Source organism: Nelumbo lutea, chromosome 1 (genome assembly GCF_056320005.1).
Source record: "Nelumbo lutea isolate HS-2025 chromosome 1, American lotus-T2T, whole genome shotgun sequence".
Lineage (NCBI taxonomy): Eukaryota > Viridiplantae > Streptophyta > Magnoliopsida > Proteales > Nelumbonaceae > Nelumbo > Nelumbo lutea.
The window spans coordinates 26725075-26741440 of NC_142684.1; positions in this window are offsets into that span (position 1 = coordinate 26725075).

Sequence of the window (16366 nt, forward strand, 5' to 3'; positions counted from 1 at the left end):
GGTTATTGAGGGTGTTTGGTTCCGTTTATGTTTATTCATTAAATGCATATTGATAGTGCCACATAGGCGCCATCTTAGCATTTTTCTCTCTCTTGCTCTTCTACATACATCGAAAGTGTAAAAAGTGAACTTTGGTTTACGTGCATGCCAGCCATTTGTAGAAGTTATTTTTTGAAGCTTCCACAAACGGCCAGGCGTTTATTCACTATTACGCTGAAGTGGTGCCTAGTGGTGCCTACTTGTCATAAATGGCTGCAATTATTGCTTTTCTCAGTTTTACCAGCAAACAAATTACAAATGTTTATTCAATAAACATAAACAGAACCAAACACATACATTATAATTTTCCTTATTCTTAAATGAAACTTAAATTGATTTTTGTTAGCACCCAATTTTTGCTCAGTCTCTTCTTTAACCCATCTCCTACATTTTGGATGCCTGATCGGACCATACCAATCACTCTAAAACAAGCATAAATTCTAAGAAACTAAATTTTACCCTAAAAGCCCATAAATCCATCGTTAAACCTACATGATTCCCTTTCAACAGTCTTGACTATGCCACATCACCATACTTGATCCCCGACCAAACTCCATCACGTAAAACAAAACCCTCAAGCAAATAATCACACAAGATTTCAACCCTAAATTCCTAGATTTAGCCAACATTCATTAGAGATTTCATTTCGACATATTTAACACTACAACGCTCCTCAAACCTAAAACCCATGACAGAATTTGAGCCTTAACTTCTCCCATTTCGAGCTGCTATAACAGATTGAACAAAGAAGTGCCTAACACTTTCCCTCTCCCAATCCGTTGAACCCAAGGTCTCTCGGTTAAGTGCTTTCCTTGGTTAAGAACGGAATCACTATCAAGGGCTCAATTCAAATCTTTCCAAACCCGAAAATGAAGGCCCATTTCCTCTAAAAAATGGGTGGCGACTCCAACTCTTTGATTCAGCCATGAGCTTCCTAGAGCTCACAATTTCAAAATAATTAAACTATGTTTAAAACTAATATATTTTGTTAATTTTTGACATTAGTAAAAATTGAATCTATTTAAGTATATTAAATTTTTATTAAATTTAGATTCCTTATATGAAATTTAATTAACTATATAAATTTTTATTTTTAGTGGAATTTAAGTTAGTTTTAAATTGATAAAATTTAATTATAAAACTAATAATTGTTAGACAATTTTGTATTAATTTTATATTAATTTATCATATTCCTTTTATTAATTAAATCCATTTTATTGTTTTAATAAAATATTTTTATCAATAACAATAATTAAAAATTATTTTTTATTTAAGTAACTTACTAAATTATTTTTATTATCGTTAATCAGTTCCTATTATTTTCAAATAGAATATAAATGGATTATAATTAATATTTCTGATAATTACAGTTTAATGCATGCAACATATCTAATACATACATACATACATACATACATACATACATACATACATACATACATATATATACATATATACATACATACATACATACATACATACATACATATACATACATACATACATACATACATACATACATACATATCTATACTATTTTAAAAAGTACAAATAGCCTAAAAATATTTCTCAAATTTTCTAAGGACAAAAATTACCCCTTTATTTTTAAATTTATTGATAAAAAATAAGGATAAATAGGGTAATTAGTTATTAATATTAAATGAGTTGAAAAGAGATAAATTTAATTAAGTTATTCAATGCATTCAATTCCCTCTCATTAAATCCAACATTTAAGATGCCAACTTGTAATCACCTTCATTAAATCATACATTTAACGCATTTTTGTTTCTTCACATCATTAAATTCTATTAATTAAGTACATACATAATAAATTAATAATTCTAATACCATAAAAATTAAATTTTTAAAATCTATCTGAAAAAATAAATAACTTTTTCATCTAGGTGGTGGTAAGAAATTAAACCGTTTTGGATCAAATGGGCTAATCCATGTTGCCACAATTAAATAATAAAACTCAAAAATAGATAAAATGCAAATATATGTATATTTAAAAAAGTGAGAACATTTTTAACATTATATATCGACATATTAAACAATAACAAGTATGATAAATAAGAGATGTTTTTATTAATGATGAAAATGGAATATAAATCTTTAAAACCAATTGGAAAAAAATTATTTTCCTATTCTCTCTAATTGAATCTCATATTCAAGGTATATTCTCTCATTAACTCATATATTTAAGGTATATTCTCTCATTAAATTCCACTAATTAAATCCACAACATGAATTTTAATATTATAAAATAAATATTTTGAAAAGTAAATTGAAAACAAAATCATTTTCTTCCCTCTTGACGGTGGGTAAGCAATTCAACCATTTGGGATCAAATGTGTTAATAAATAATGCCAAATTAAATAATAAAAAGGAAACAAATTAAATATATAATACAAAAAAGAAGAATTGGGCATATCTCTAATATTGTATATTTACTATAGAAAACAAAAAAAAAGTATGAAATTTAAATGATGAAAATGAAATGTCAAGTTTAAAATCAACCTAGAAATGAAATGCTATCATAGTCAAATAATAAAAATTTAAAAAATACGAAGAATCAAATAAATAAAAAAAATAGAAAAAGTTTTGGGCAAATACCTAATGTTATATATTTATAATAGATAAAATATTGGGTACATCTCTAATATTATACATTCATTATATTGAATGTAAATAAGTATTATACATAAAAAATAATTTTATCAATGATGAAAATGTAAGACATTGAATTTAAACTATTTTTCTTTTTGAATGGTGAGTTAGTGGTTTAGGTAAAATGGATTAATTGATGATATGATAGTTACATAATAAATATTTAAAATATAATAAAAAAGTACAAGTAATAAAAAGAAAATATATATAATTATATATTTATTATGTCAAACAAAAATTAATTGTGATTATAAAGTAAATGAAATATGTAATTTAAAACTAAATCGAAGCAAAGCTATTTTCTTATCTAGATGGTCAATATATGATCTAACTTTTTAGAGAATGTCATAATTGAATAATAAATATTTAAAAACAAAAACACAAAAAAATGAAAAGTACAGAATTTTGCTGAAAAAAAAACATTTGGAAACATTTCTAATGTTATAAATTCATCATATTAAATAAAAAATGTTAAAATAAAAATTATTAAAACTTATGACTGAAACTGAACACAAATAATAATAATAATAATAATAATTTTTATTAGAATTTAAAATTTTCATGTGTGCACAATGCACGTGCACATTTACTACAAGCATTTGTATGTATATATATATTAGTTAAATTGAAATGGATATATATAGACAAAGTTAATCAATTTTATATAATTTACCGGAGTGGAGATGAGAGAGGATTAGTGGCATGAGTTATTGAAGGAGAGAATTAATGGCATAATTAATGAGGAGAGATTATTAAAAGAGTTAATGGGAGAGAGAGAGAGAGAGAGAGAGAGAGAGAGAGAGAGAGAGAGAGAGAGAGAGAGAGAGAGTTAATAGTGTTTTAATGAGGAATGTTAAAAGTCTTAAAAGTGAATGGTTACTTTAGTTAGTATTCAATTCTAAAATTAGAAAATTCAAAATAACCAGAGAAAAGATAAGTGTCTTTGAGAAGAGACCAGAAAAAAAAAGGATAATTGGCTTTGAGAATAAACCATAAAGCAGGAAAGTGCGAGTTTGGCACATTGCATTTTAAAGTATATATAGATATAGATCCCACTTCTTTCTTCACCTCCTTCACACCTTTGTTGGTAGAAAACAAAAGGTAGTATGGTCTTTTAATTTTTTTCTAAATTGGTATTAATCAATGCCTCACACTCCTATAGGGGCCATTACTCTTTTAAATAAAGATAACCACTGAAGCTACTTTCCGAATAAAGATTTTTTTTTGGTAAATTACAGATAGGTATCCTGTATTATAATGGCAATTATCCTTGAACTTTAATTTGCAACAAAGACCCCCTAAATTTTCAAATTCCAACAAGACCCCCTCTTAGTTAAGTTGAGTAGGGGTGAGAATTATTCCATTAAATCCAAAAACTCACACTAAAAATTTTGGCTTTGGTTTTTCTAGTTCTTTTTAGGTTTTGGTTACCTCATTTTTCAATATTTCAGTTTTTTCTTTGACTTTTAGAGTTATATATTCAATTAACCAAAAAAAATCAAATTAACCAAACTTTGCTATATAATATGTAATATATATAATATATAATACATAACATATAATATATAATATAAGGAATCTTAATTTTATAATATATATGTATATATAATAAAATTGGATGGTTGATGTCTCTCGCTTGAGAGAAGTTATTTATCTATTTTCTTTATTTTATGCATTTTTCCAATTTTCTTTGGTTTTAAAAATAGGAAAGTTGTCAAAAACTCACCATGAGTTTTTAGCATTTCTCTTAAATTCACCACAACTTTTCAAGAGACTAACAGCTATAAATATATTACCATTTTGATCTTCATAGAAAAATATAAAATATATACATATAGTTTAATATTTAGATAAGAAGAAAAGGGAAAAGTTCAAAATATATTTTCAAATATAAAATACATAAAAACACAAAAATTAAAAAAAATGTAAAAAATTATAGAAATTGCACACAAAATAAAAAATTATTTTTAGATTATAGAAATTATAGAAATTGAAAAACAAATTCAGAAAATAAAAATTGTAGAAAAAACACCAAAAATTATAGAAAAACACAGAAAAAGAAAATAAATAACAAAAAATATAGGAAAATTTATAGATGGTAGAAAGGAAAAATGTAAAAAAAAAAAAAAGAAAATGTGTAAAAAACAAAGACTATAAGAAACATTAGAAATTATAACAAAACACTAAAAATGTAAAAAAATGAAAATTGACAAATGAAAGAAGACCATTTTCCTCAAACTCACCATTCAATGATGATTTGGTTATAAAAATTGTTATTTATGCAGACGTAGATGATAACTCTACATTTTGATGGCTTAAGAGCATTAATTCAAGGGCATTTTCGGCCTTAGAATAGTCAAGATGTGTCATTTTCCCAATTAAATGCAATGTTGTGGCCTCAAAGGACGGAATAGCGAGTTCTTGTTTCTCTTTGATTACTTTATTACTTGATCTGTTATCTCAGTTTAGTTCTTATTTCTCTTTGATTCTGCAAGACGGAATAGCGAAAGGTGGGGTACCGGAGCGTTGCGGGAATGCGGGACAGAAGAGAAGAGAAAAGAAATTGGATTGTGTTTCAGATGTAGTCATCCCATTTTATTTTTAATTTTCTTATTTTTATTTTCAAACTCTTTTTTTGATAGAATAGTTATTTTTGAATATTTAATTATTTTTTTTCTAGATCCAATTTATTTATTTATTTTTTTAGTATTATTTTTCCTCCGTTTTGTTTCTAGATCTACTTTTTTCTTTATTTTAATTTCTTGTTCGATTTTTTTTTGTTTTATTGTATTTGTGTTTTTCGTTTATTTCAGATTAAAAATATAAAAACAAAAAAAATCATTTATTTTATTTCTTGCAACATAATTTTCTTTTGTTTTATTTTAGATAAAAACAAAAAAAGAAATAAAAAATTTTCATATATTATATTTTATTTATTTTTGCAGCGTTTTTTTGTTTCATTAATTTTATTTTCTTATTAATTTTTAGATTTGTGTTTTACTTTTATTAAAAAAATCAAAAAAATATAAAAAATTTTCAGAATATTTTTTGTTTTGTTTATTTTATTTTCAGTTTAATTTTTTTATATTTGTAATTTTTTTATTTTATTTTATCTATTTCTTGCATAATTTTCTTTATTATCATTTTATTTTCAGTTTAATTTTTAGATTAGCAATTAGTTTGTTAGAATTTAGTTTTGGTAGTTGTTAATTCTGTTTAGCACAATTAATTGTTGTTTTATTTTCTATTTGCAATTATTATTTGTTGTGTTATTTAATTCCTTTTCTTTTATTTGTTTAACTGAATAATTAATTGCTAAATAGGAAATTGTTGAAATTTTTGAATTTGAATTTAAATTTCAAATCTGAATTTAAATTTAAATTTTAACTCAAATCCAATTTTCAATTTCAATTTTCTAAATTTAAATTCTAAATTATCAAACTTAAAAAAATTGAAAAAAAACTAAAAAAAAAAGTTAATAATTTAAAAAAAAATCAATTTTAAATTTTAGGAATTTAAATTTCAAGATCTGAATTTGAAATTAAACTCCCAAAATTTTAATTTTTTAATTAAAAAAATATCAAAATATATCAAAAAAAATTGGTTAATATTTTTCTTGCATTTTCATTCCAATATTTAGGGTATGATATTCCAGAGCATGCATCATATAGGCTTATTTATTTGCTGGAATTATTATTGCTAGTTGTGAATGTGTTAGGTATTCTTTTTATTATTTTAATTGTTCCTTTAGTTGTTTGCTTTATTCTTTTATGTTAAATTGCTGAATTGCATATTAGAAATAATTGTTCATACATTGTAATTAGTTGCATTTGCTTTGTTTATTTTGCTTTCTTTCTGTTATTCCATTTAAGGGCAATCCAACTTAAATAAGATAAGGTGGGGATTTCATCACCCTTCCTTGGCCCAAAAATCACCACCATTCATGTGCGGATCACCCTAACCCTAATTTAAAATTTGGCTAGAAAGATCTTTTAGGGAAGCCACACATTTGGTTCAAAAGTGTGTTGAATTTTAGGAGAGCTTGAAATTATTTTCCATAACCGACGGTTGGTGTCTAAGGAAAGAGGTTAAATGGCTAAGCCTAAGCGGTTTTATGGTTACGTAATTAGGTTCTTGCGAGAGCAAGGGGAGCCTCCCACATCCCCACATCTTACCTGGGTAACCAAAGGAAGTGGTGTAATTCCAAGTGAACCTAAAAGGGTTCACATTGAACCACTAGTTTAGGAAACCCTAGGTCAGCCCCTAAGTCGTGTGGTTGATTTGCTTGCATTTTTTTTTAATTTAAAATTTTCAAATTTCAAATTTCAAAAAATAAATAAATAATAAAATTTTAAAATTTTAAAAACTCAAATTTGAATTCAAGTTTCATAAATTTAAATTTTAAAATCTAAATTTGAATTTAAATTTCAAAATTCAAATAAAAAAAATAAAAAAAAAAGAAAAATGAAGAAAAAATTAAAAAGTCAAAATTTAGTTTAAATTTCAGAATTTAAATTTCAAAATCTAAATTTGAAGTTAAAATTCAAATTTTAAATTTCAGATTTGAAAAAAAAAAAGAAGAAAATGGGGGTTAAAATAAGATAAAATGAATTCAATGTTGGAGTTTGTGGAATGAAAAACAACTTCCAACCTAAGTCACAAAAAGATTGAAACCATGTGTCTTGACAACAGGACAAGATTAATGGGATGGCCCACAGAATTGACCAAGTCCTTGCATATCGTTAACAAAATGGCCCATACCCAACCTTGTCAGCCTATCCATCATGTTCCATCTGTGCAAGCCCGGCCCATCATGTTAGTCAGTGCCCTGCGGCAGGCCCATGTCAACCGGTTAGTCCAAACCAAGTACATGCGGCCAACAAACTTACAGGGCCGCATGTTCCAACCCAATGCTAACCCACTCTTTAGTCCATATAACCTTGGGTGAGAAAATCAGCCCAACTTCACTTACAGGGCCCTAGCCCAAGAAAACCCCACCAAATGTGCACTCTTAATGGTCTGAAGGACAGACCCACTGGGAGTACAATGATTAACCTGAGACTCAGCCAACTCAACCATGTCAAACCAACAAACAGTCCCAGTAGTACCATTCATCTAACTCCATGGCCTAGCGATTTCAGAGGCCACAAGGGCAAACCCAATTCCAACAGATGTATCCTAGGAACCAACCAGCCCAACTATATCAGGCTTACCCTCAACCTTCTCAAACCCGTACAATAGATGACCAATTCATGTAGCTTCAGCAATTGATCCTAAATCAGCAGCAGTTCATTGATAGATTAGAAAGCCAAATAGGATGGCTAGCTGAAGCCAAGGCGAGGAGAGAAGTAGGGGAAATACCGAGTCAACCGGTGTCTCCTAGAAATCATCTACTAGGTTTTCCTCCACAACAAATTTAACCACCTCCTAAGAACCCTCAGCCTAAAAATGCCAAAACTGTTACAACCTTAAGGAGTGGGAGGATGTTAGAGGACCCGTGTGAGAAAAAGAGAGTTAATGAAGAAGAAAATGAGCAGAAGACCCTAAGTTGGGGGGAGAAGAAGAAGGAAAGGAAACTTCAGAATAATAACCTTTAGTGAACCAACCCGTAGTTCCCTTTTCAACTGCACTCACAGTTGAGTCAGTCAAAAGAAGAAAGAGACTCGCAACGAGGATAGTAGGGAAGTCCATATTAACTTCCCTTTCCTTGACGCAATCCAACATGTCTCGGCCTATGCCAAGTTTTTAAAAGAGTTGTGTACTCAAGTGATGGAACCACGATCAGCCCCACAAAGAATAATGCTCTCGGCAGATGTTAGTGCAGCTCTCTTAAACCACTTTCCCCGAAAAATGAATGACCTTAATGCTCCTCTCATAAGTTGTGTCATCTCTGAAATCACCTTCGATCGGGCATTATTGGATCTAGGGGTCAGTATAAATATGCTTTTGTCAATTCATGACAAGTTTAGAACCTACCCTGGTAATTCTACAACTCGCCGATTGGTCAGTCAAGACTCATTGAAGTGTTATTGAGGACGTCATTATCAACGTAGAGGGTTGTCACTTCCTAATGGATTTTATCGTCCCAAGCATGAGCCCAACTAAGGAACTGAATCACATATCGATAATCTTAAGATGTCCGTTTCTAGCAACGACTAATGCAAACACTAACTGTAAATTGGGAGAAATGGACATTTCATTTGGGGAGCAAAATGTCCGATTAAACATTTTTAGTGCCTCTAAGTATCCAAACCTAGGATGAGTGCAAGGAGGATATAGTGGATGATCTTTTAGATGCCCTGCCTACCCCTTGGTTAGCCCAATCTGAACCATGCCTGTCGGAAGATGAAAGTGAGTCGAAGAGTTTAGATGAAGAAAGTGCATGAATGTGTCCGATTGAAGACGTTAAACTTAGCGCTAGTTGGAAGGCAACCCAATGTAATTTTCAGTTACTTTTAGGATTAGAGTTTTTCTAATCTTGATTCGAGACCATGTGGCAGATCTTGAACCCCATAGGAAAACCCTATTAATTGTTCCCTTTGGCCCAAATCCTTTTTGCATCATTCTAGTCATGCCATTAGGGACAATGGCATTTAAGTTGGGAGTGAGGAAAGAGAGAGAGAGAAAAAAAAAATTTGAGAAGATAAGCCTTTAAATATGTAGAATTAAAATTTCACTAAAAATTTTAAAAATTTTTTCCATTAAAAGAGACTCCCAAACAGAAATAGTTAAGAAAACTAATAAAAGAATATTGAATTCTGTACAAATGTGATAGGAGTCAAAAATTGGTCTTATTTGAATATTGTCAAAACCGTTTAGAAATTTGAAAATACTCCCAAGTTTGCCCCTATGAAGATAAGAAGAGAAAGATTGAGAAATTAGACAAAAAAAATCTTCAAAATTGTTAGAAACAGTGGATTACCCTAAACTGTGCTTCTGTAAAAAAAAAGGGGGGGATAGAGAGAGAATAAAAGGTTAATGGACACCCTAGACTTAGTAATCGGGTCTCTTTACCTAAGTCAAGTGTCGAGATTTGCATCAAATGAAAAAGGGAATGCCAAACAAACTCACCTAACACTTAGTAACTGGGTCTCTTCACCTAATGCAAGTGTCGAGATTTGCGTCAAACGGTGGAAGGTAGCAATATATATATATATATATATATATATATAAGTGTGCATATCAAGTTTAGGGGTAGAAATCCACTATCAGAAATGGTAAGAAGAATACATGTCTGATTTTAAAATTCAACATCAGCTTATCAAGACAATCTGCAAATGGAAGGGTAAATAAGATTTTTAAACCAAGTTTCTGTAATATTCAAAGTAAGACAGTTTTACCCCTTAAGCCCAATACTGATTTATACGGAGTTTGAGGACGCTGGAATTAGGATGCTTGACTAATTCTGTCAGGGATGATCTTGAGATGGGAAAGATCTCTATGATCAATGTAATTTTAAGGCTGAATTGCTAAGGGACTAACAATGTTTAAGTTAGGGGGTGTGATAATTCTGCATTTTGATGCCTTAAGGGCATCAATTCAGGGGTATCTTCGGCCTTAGAATAGTCAAGATGTATCATTTTCCCAGTTAAATGCAATGTTGTGGCCTCTAAGGGTCTCTATGCAAATTCTAGGGAAAACTATGAAGTTTTAATGGCTAAAATGCAGATTTTGGGAAGCTTGTGTGAAATCCAGCTAAGAGAGGGGGTGTTTTTGTGAAAAACTAAAAGCAGGAGGGCGCCTCCTAGTTGCTAAACCCAGTTTGGCGCCCCTCCTACTGTATTATCATGCTCCCCACGCCTTAGGAAACCCTAGGGCGCCTTCTAACTCATTCTTTTCATCCTTAACAAATCCTAGCCGCCCCTAACTACTAAATCCTCACCTTTCATCCCTTCTAATCTCCACCATCCATTCTAATGCACTCTCTTTTTAGCATTCTAACCCTAGGGAGCCACCTAACTTCTAATCTTCACCATTCAGCTTCTAGCCATTAAATCTCAGCCCTACATAATATTGATCACCCTCTCCTTTTTTTCTTAGCCTTAGGATCACCCTAAAAACATCCTAACCCTTCATTCTACACCTTAGGGCACCCATATTTTTGCTAAAACCTAGCTATCACCCCCCTCTTTCTCTCTAATTCCAGTTATATCCACCATTATAAATAAAAATGACCCCAAGGGCCCTGGAGAAGGGGTTGGTCAATTCACCCAGGTAAGAAAGAAGGCTGATCTTGAGAAGTTCAAGGATAGAGGAAGAGAAGGACACCTGAGCAAGAGGAGGGGTTCCTACTTGCAGTTCGCCAACACCACTACTACCACCTCTAGATTTGAATCCCAACCATTTTTTCTTCAGTTTTAGAATTACTTTCTATTCTTTAATTTTCAGTTTATTTTTCCTTTCTATAAATTTTACTTTTATTAGATTTAATTTGTACTTTATTTCTTTTCTACAGATCTGAAATTCGATCAAGTAAGACGGAAGGCCTAGCTCGAGAAGTTCTAGGGTCGAAGGAGAGATCTAGACACTACTACCTCTAATCGGATTCTCAGACATTTTTATTTCGTTCCTTTTATTTATTTATTTCTGTAATTTATTTTTATGCACTTGTTATTCTCAGTACTGTTTGAATTTGGTTTTAATGAATTCCATTTTTTCTTTTTAATTAATTAATTTTATATTTCTACAACTCCCCTTTGTGTTCTCTTTCCCGGATCTAAGTACATAATTATTTTTCCCTTGCTTCCCTGTGGATACGACCCGTTCTCACCCATTTACTGCATTTATATTTTTTGTGAGAAACGGTAAATTTATAAATATTAAAACTGGTGTTTCGAAATGGCTAACGACATGCTTCCAGACACACCAATGGACACGTCTGTTAAGAAACATTAAATAACAAAAAATACAAGAAATTTAATAGATGGTAGAAAATAGAAAAATGTAAGAAAATACAAAAAGCAAAAACACTAAAAATGTAAAAAAAAGTAAAGTTGAAAAATGAAAAAGACCCTTTTCCTCTAACTTTCCATTCAAGGGCGATTTGGTTATAAAAGTGTTATTTATGCTGACATGGACACCTCTGTTAAGAAAAATTAACGTTGCACCAACGGAAGGTGAGTTTTGGAAAATAAAAACTTACTAACATGGTGAATTTTAGACGTTTTGAAAAGTTGTGGTTAGCTTAGAGTTTAATATAAATGCTGAAAACTCATTGTGAGTTTTAGACAATTTCCCTTAAAAATATAAACAGTAATCATTATCATCAATAAATCTAATAAATTTGTAGACTATTATATGTCACTAATAAAGCTTTACACTATTATCAATATATTATATTACTAAAGAAAGAGAGAGAAAGGATTATTATATTATTAAAGAGAGAGAATTAGACTGTATTAACGAGAGAGACATGTTATATTATTAAAGAGAGAGAAATATTACATTATTAGAGAGAGAGAAATATAATATTATTAGAGAGAGAGAATTAAGAGTGTGTTAATGAGAGATAGAGAGAGGTTGGATAGTTTATTAGGCCCCCTAAGGAATGGAATGAGAGAGAGAGAGAGAGAGAGAGAGGTTGGATAGTTTATTAGGCCCCCTAAGGAATGGAATGAGAGAGAGAGAGAGAGAGAGAGAGAGAGACGTTTGGGTATTTTAGGCCTCCCTAGAGATGGAATTCCTATTCATGAGTTTTAAAGAGACCCATGAAAAATGTAGTCATAAAATATTAATAAATTAATAATAATGTATAAATATATGAATTTTTAAATACAATAATATATAAATATTTTTACACAATGTAAAGAAATATTATTATTAATAATATAATAGTAATTAAGTAATGATTCTTATATAATTAATATAAGAAAGTAAAACATAATAAAATCCAATTTCGGTTCCCAACTGAACCAAATAGGCGTTAGGAATAGGTGATTCTAATTCTGATTCTGATTCTGATTTTGATTCCGAATCCATTTTCGATTCCAATCCTGTTTTCAAAATATTATAATAATTATTAATAAAACATAGTTAAGAAATTTGGTTTCCTTGGATGTTAATTAAAAATGTTTCAATTTCACTTAAAATCAAACTTAATAAATACTAATTAAGAAATTTAAACGTTGATTAAGAAATTTGTTGTTTTATGTTTTATTGTTTAACCTCAACCTATTAAAGATTCGATCCGATTCGGATATTAGATTTTCCTTAATGGATTCGAATATAAATCACCATATGTTAGATCTGACCAGATCTTCAAGTCGGATTGGATCTGGATATGCCCTATATATAATAAGACGTGTAGTGTAACATGGCTATCCTTTCTCACCACCATTTATCTATTTGGTTTCCTTAAAAAACTCTAAATAAAAGTGCTTCAATTTCACTTAAAAATCAAACATAATGAATACTAATAGAAATAAGAAATTTAAACACTAATTAAGGAATTTATTAGTTTATGTTTTACTAGCAAAGACCCTTGTGATGCACAGAATTTGTCAACGATAATGAAAACCGATAACTATTATAAGGAAGGAATGTTATGTTTTTTAAAATAATTAATCTATATTTTATTAATGCTATGATTTAGTAATTTAGTAATTTCAATTAATTATATTAATGATTTTTAACAAAAACAATAAATTATTAACAAACAGTTCCCATCGAACGTGAATGCTGCCACTGGATCATATCACTCCTAGAAATTAAGTCAAACAAGACAAGTATGCTTCTCTGTCTGTTGTTCTATTCATTCCTTAAAAGAAGGAAACCGTCCCCGCATTGTTTGGCTTCCATGCATGTATGGAAGTCATGAATAATCTGTAGTCTTTATAAATGAATTACGTTGTATTAGGGGCTGCTCAGGTATTCATCAGTATCGATTCTATTATAAACATTCAAAACCGAACCAATTACTACTCAGGATTATGGGTGGATCTGAATCAAAGTCGAGTTGAACATTTGACCTTTTCAACTTAGCTAGGCAGAAAAACTTGAGGTTCGAGTTTGGGTTCAGGCTTTGTATAAAAAAATAAAAAATTATACATATAAAAAGTTAAAAATATTTATTATTATACATATTAAAACTAAAAATATTATATATAATATAAGCTCAATTAAGTTAATGAGCTTCACAAACCAAGGTTCATTGGTCTTGATTAGTAAACAAGCTTATATATTGGGCTTTTCATGAGTCAATCTCAAATAACTTGTGAAAAAATCAGTTCATGTCCATCCCTAATAAGGATAATCGCGTCTGACTCGATCAAACTTCTCTGCTAAATGCAGGCAGGATGTGGTTACCATACGCATAAGTGCTTTTGTATTTGTGGCTCTATTGATTCATTTTGCAGCATTGCTCCTTGGATTTTTACAATAGTAGATTCTATATTTCTATTCCTTTTTTTGCTTTGCTTTGATTCAATATGTAGAAGAATCAACCATCTTAACAAAGAAGAGGAGGGGGAACTGTATTAAGAATATTCCACATTTCTGTTGTAGGTAGGATAAATGTGAACCTAAGATTGCTTGTCCAATAAACACGACATTGTAGTAGACATAGAGAATCCATGCACCCTCCTACAAGCTAGTCATAATATGTTTGCTAAACCTGGCAAAAAGCAGGATCTTGGTCAACTCTGGAAAATGTGAAAGGACCTCAAAGAAGATGATGCTGATGGTACTCTAAATGAAATTCTGTCATCCGGTATGTAAGGTGGCAGAGATTTCCATCAGGATATCTGTTATTAGTGGCATGCCTGTTTCTGACTATAGGCAAAATTCTGTCATCTGATATATGTTGCATAGACACCAGGGGCTATCAGTATTCTGAGGCGCCCTCAGACGCTTAAGCTTTGGTGTTTTCCATACCAAGGATCCTAATACAGAACCTGTAGTTTCTAACCTCTGTTCCACTAGTACAAAGTGAGAGCTTTTGACCTACATAGAGGGTGGACATTTTACTTGATTTATACAAGATTAGGGAAGGAGAGAAAAAAAGAAAAGAGAACAGAACAGATGATGTTTGGGTTGTTATACACCAACGTACCTCTTAATTTAATGTTTCACACAGAACAGAGATAAAGCCATGATAAAAGGGCAGCCCAATCCACTTTGGCATCCACTTATTCATATGTTCAGTTGGTACATGCATAATCAATGACTTAGGAAAACCAAAGTAGTTTAAAGATACTGTAGAAAAAGAAACCTTAAACCTGTGGCATTAAACCATTGCCCACATGGCCTCTAGAAAGCAAGAGTCTGAGATTTGGGGCTTAAAATTAGTGGCCCCACATCACAATAACAACACCTAATCCAATGTTAGCTAACCTTTGACAATCCATGGAGGTTTTATCTAACCTTTGATAGTGTTAATCATGTGCAAGTGCTTTTGCCTAATTTTCATCATTCTCCATAGATCCCAGTCCTTCATGTTTCCTATTTCCTTCATTTTTCTAGGCCAGATAGATTTTTTTTTCAATTTTTTCAATTTTAAATTGGGTCAGCTTTTGTAATAATCCAGCTAAAAACATTGGTGCCTGATGCCATGAGTTTGTTTTGGACCATCTTTCTTTGGCTTTGGTTTGTAACTAAATTTTGATATATAGTGGGACAAACTTCAATTATGAGTGCATGTTTTTATTTTCTTATGCAGATATCTCTGTTGGAGGAATGTGGATTTCTTGAAAGGGCTCTAGAGGAATTGCACAAGAAAGAGTTTAAAATTGTGAGTGCATGTTTCATGATACTAGTAAGGTCAAGTTGGAATTTTAGTTTTGCACTCTTCCCAAACAATGCCTAAATCTTACACATGAATGGGTGTTATCTTACATATTGTCTGTATTAATTAGACTAATAGCTAGTTACTTCAACCATTTCAAATGGCTAATGCTTTCTGATTTACAATATAAGCTAAGGCTCAGTTTAGAAATAATATAAATACAAAATTTTGCAATGCAAATGCATACAAAATAATACAATTAATTTTGACTCATTGACCTAAGAGTCGTAGCCTCTTATATGTTTCCTCTGTAAGTTAGGTTTGGCTTCACTAATGTGCCATATTGTCCTTCAGATTTGTCTACAGTCTACCACCGTTAAGATATCTTTTTTTATTTATTTTGAAGGGTTGGAGTTTACCTTGTGTGATCTTACTTTCACAGTAATAGTAATATAATAAAAATATCTTTTCCATGGTTCATGTGCAGAGAAAAGTCTAGCTTAATTAGTAGTTGTGTGGCCAAATCTAATTTGTTTGCTTCGATATATATAGTATTCATTAAATTAATTAGCCATCTGTTTTACTGCCCACACCATCTTTGAGAAAACCATTTACACGTTGATTTCCTAGAAAAGAAAAAAGCCATAGTATGGTTAATGGCATTCGGGGTGACGATGCCAACATGGGTTGGGTCCCCTCTCTTTACCTTTTTCTTCCTTCGTAGAGTAAGCTGGTGCTTCAATACCTCAGCCCACTTCAGTGTTTGGAATCCTTTTTGTCTAAGCATTGATGGTTTATTATAATTCTTAATATTATAATAAAAATATTATATATATAATATTTTAATTTTTATATATAATAATAACTAATTCTTATAATTCTTTATTTTTAAAATATTAAATAAAAATATTGTTTATATATAATTTTTTATTTTTA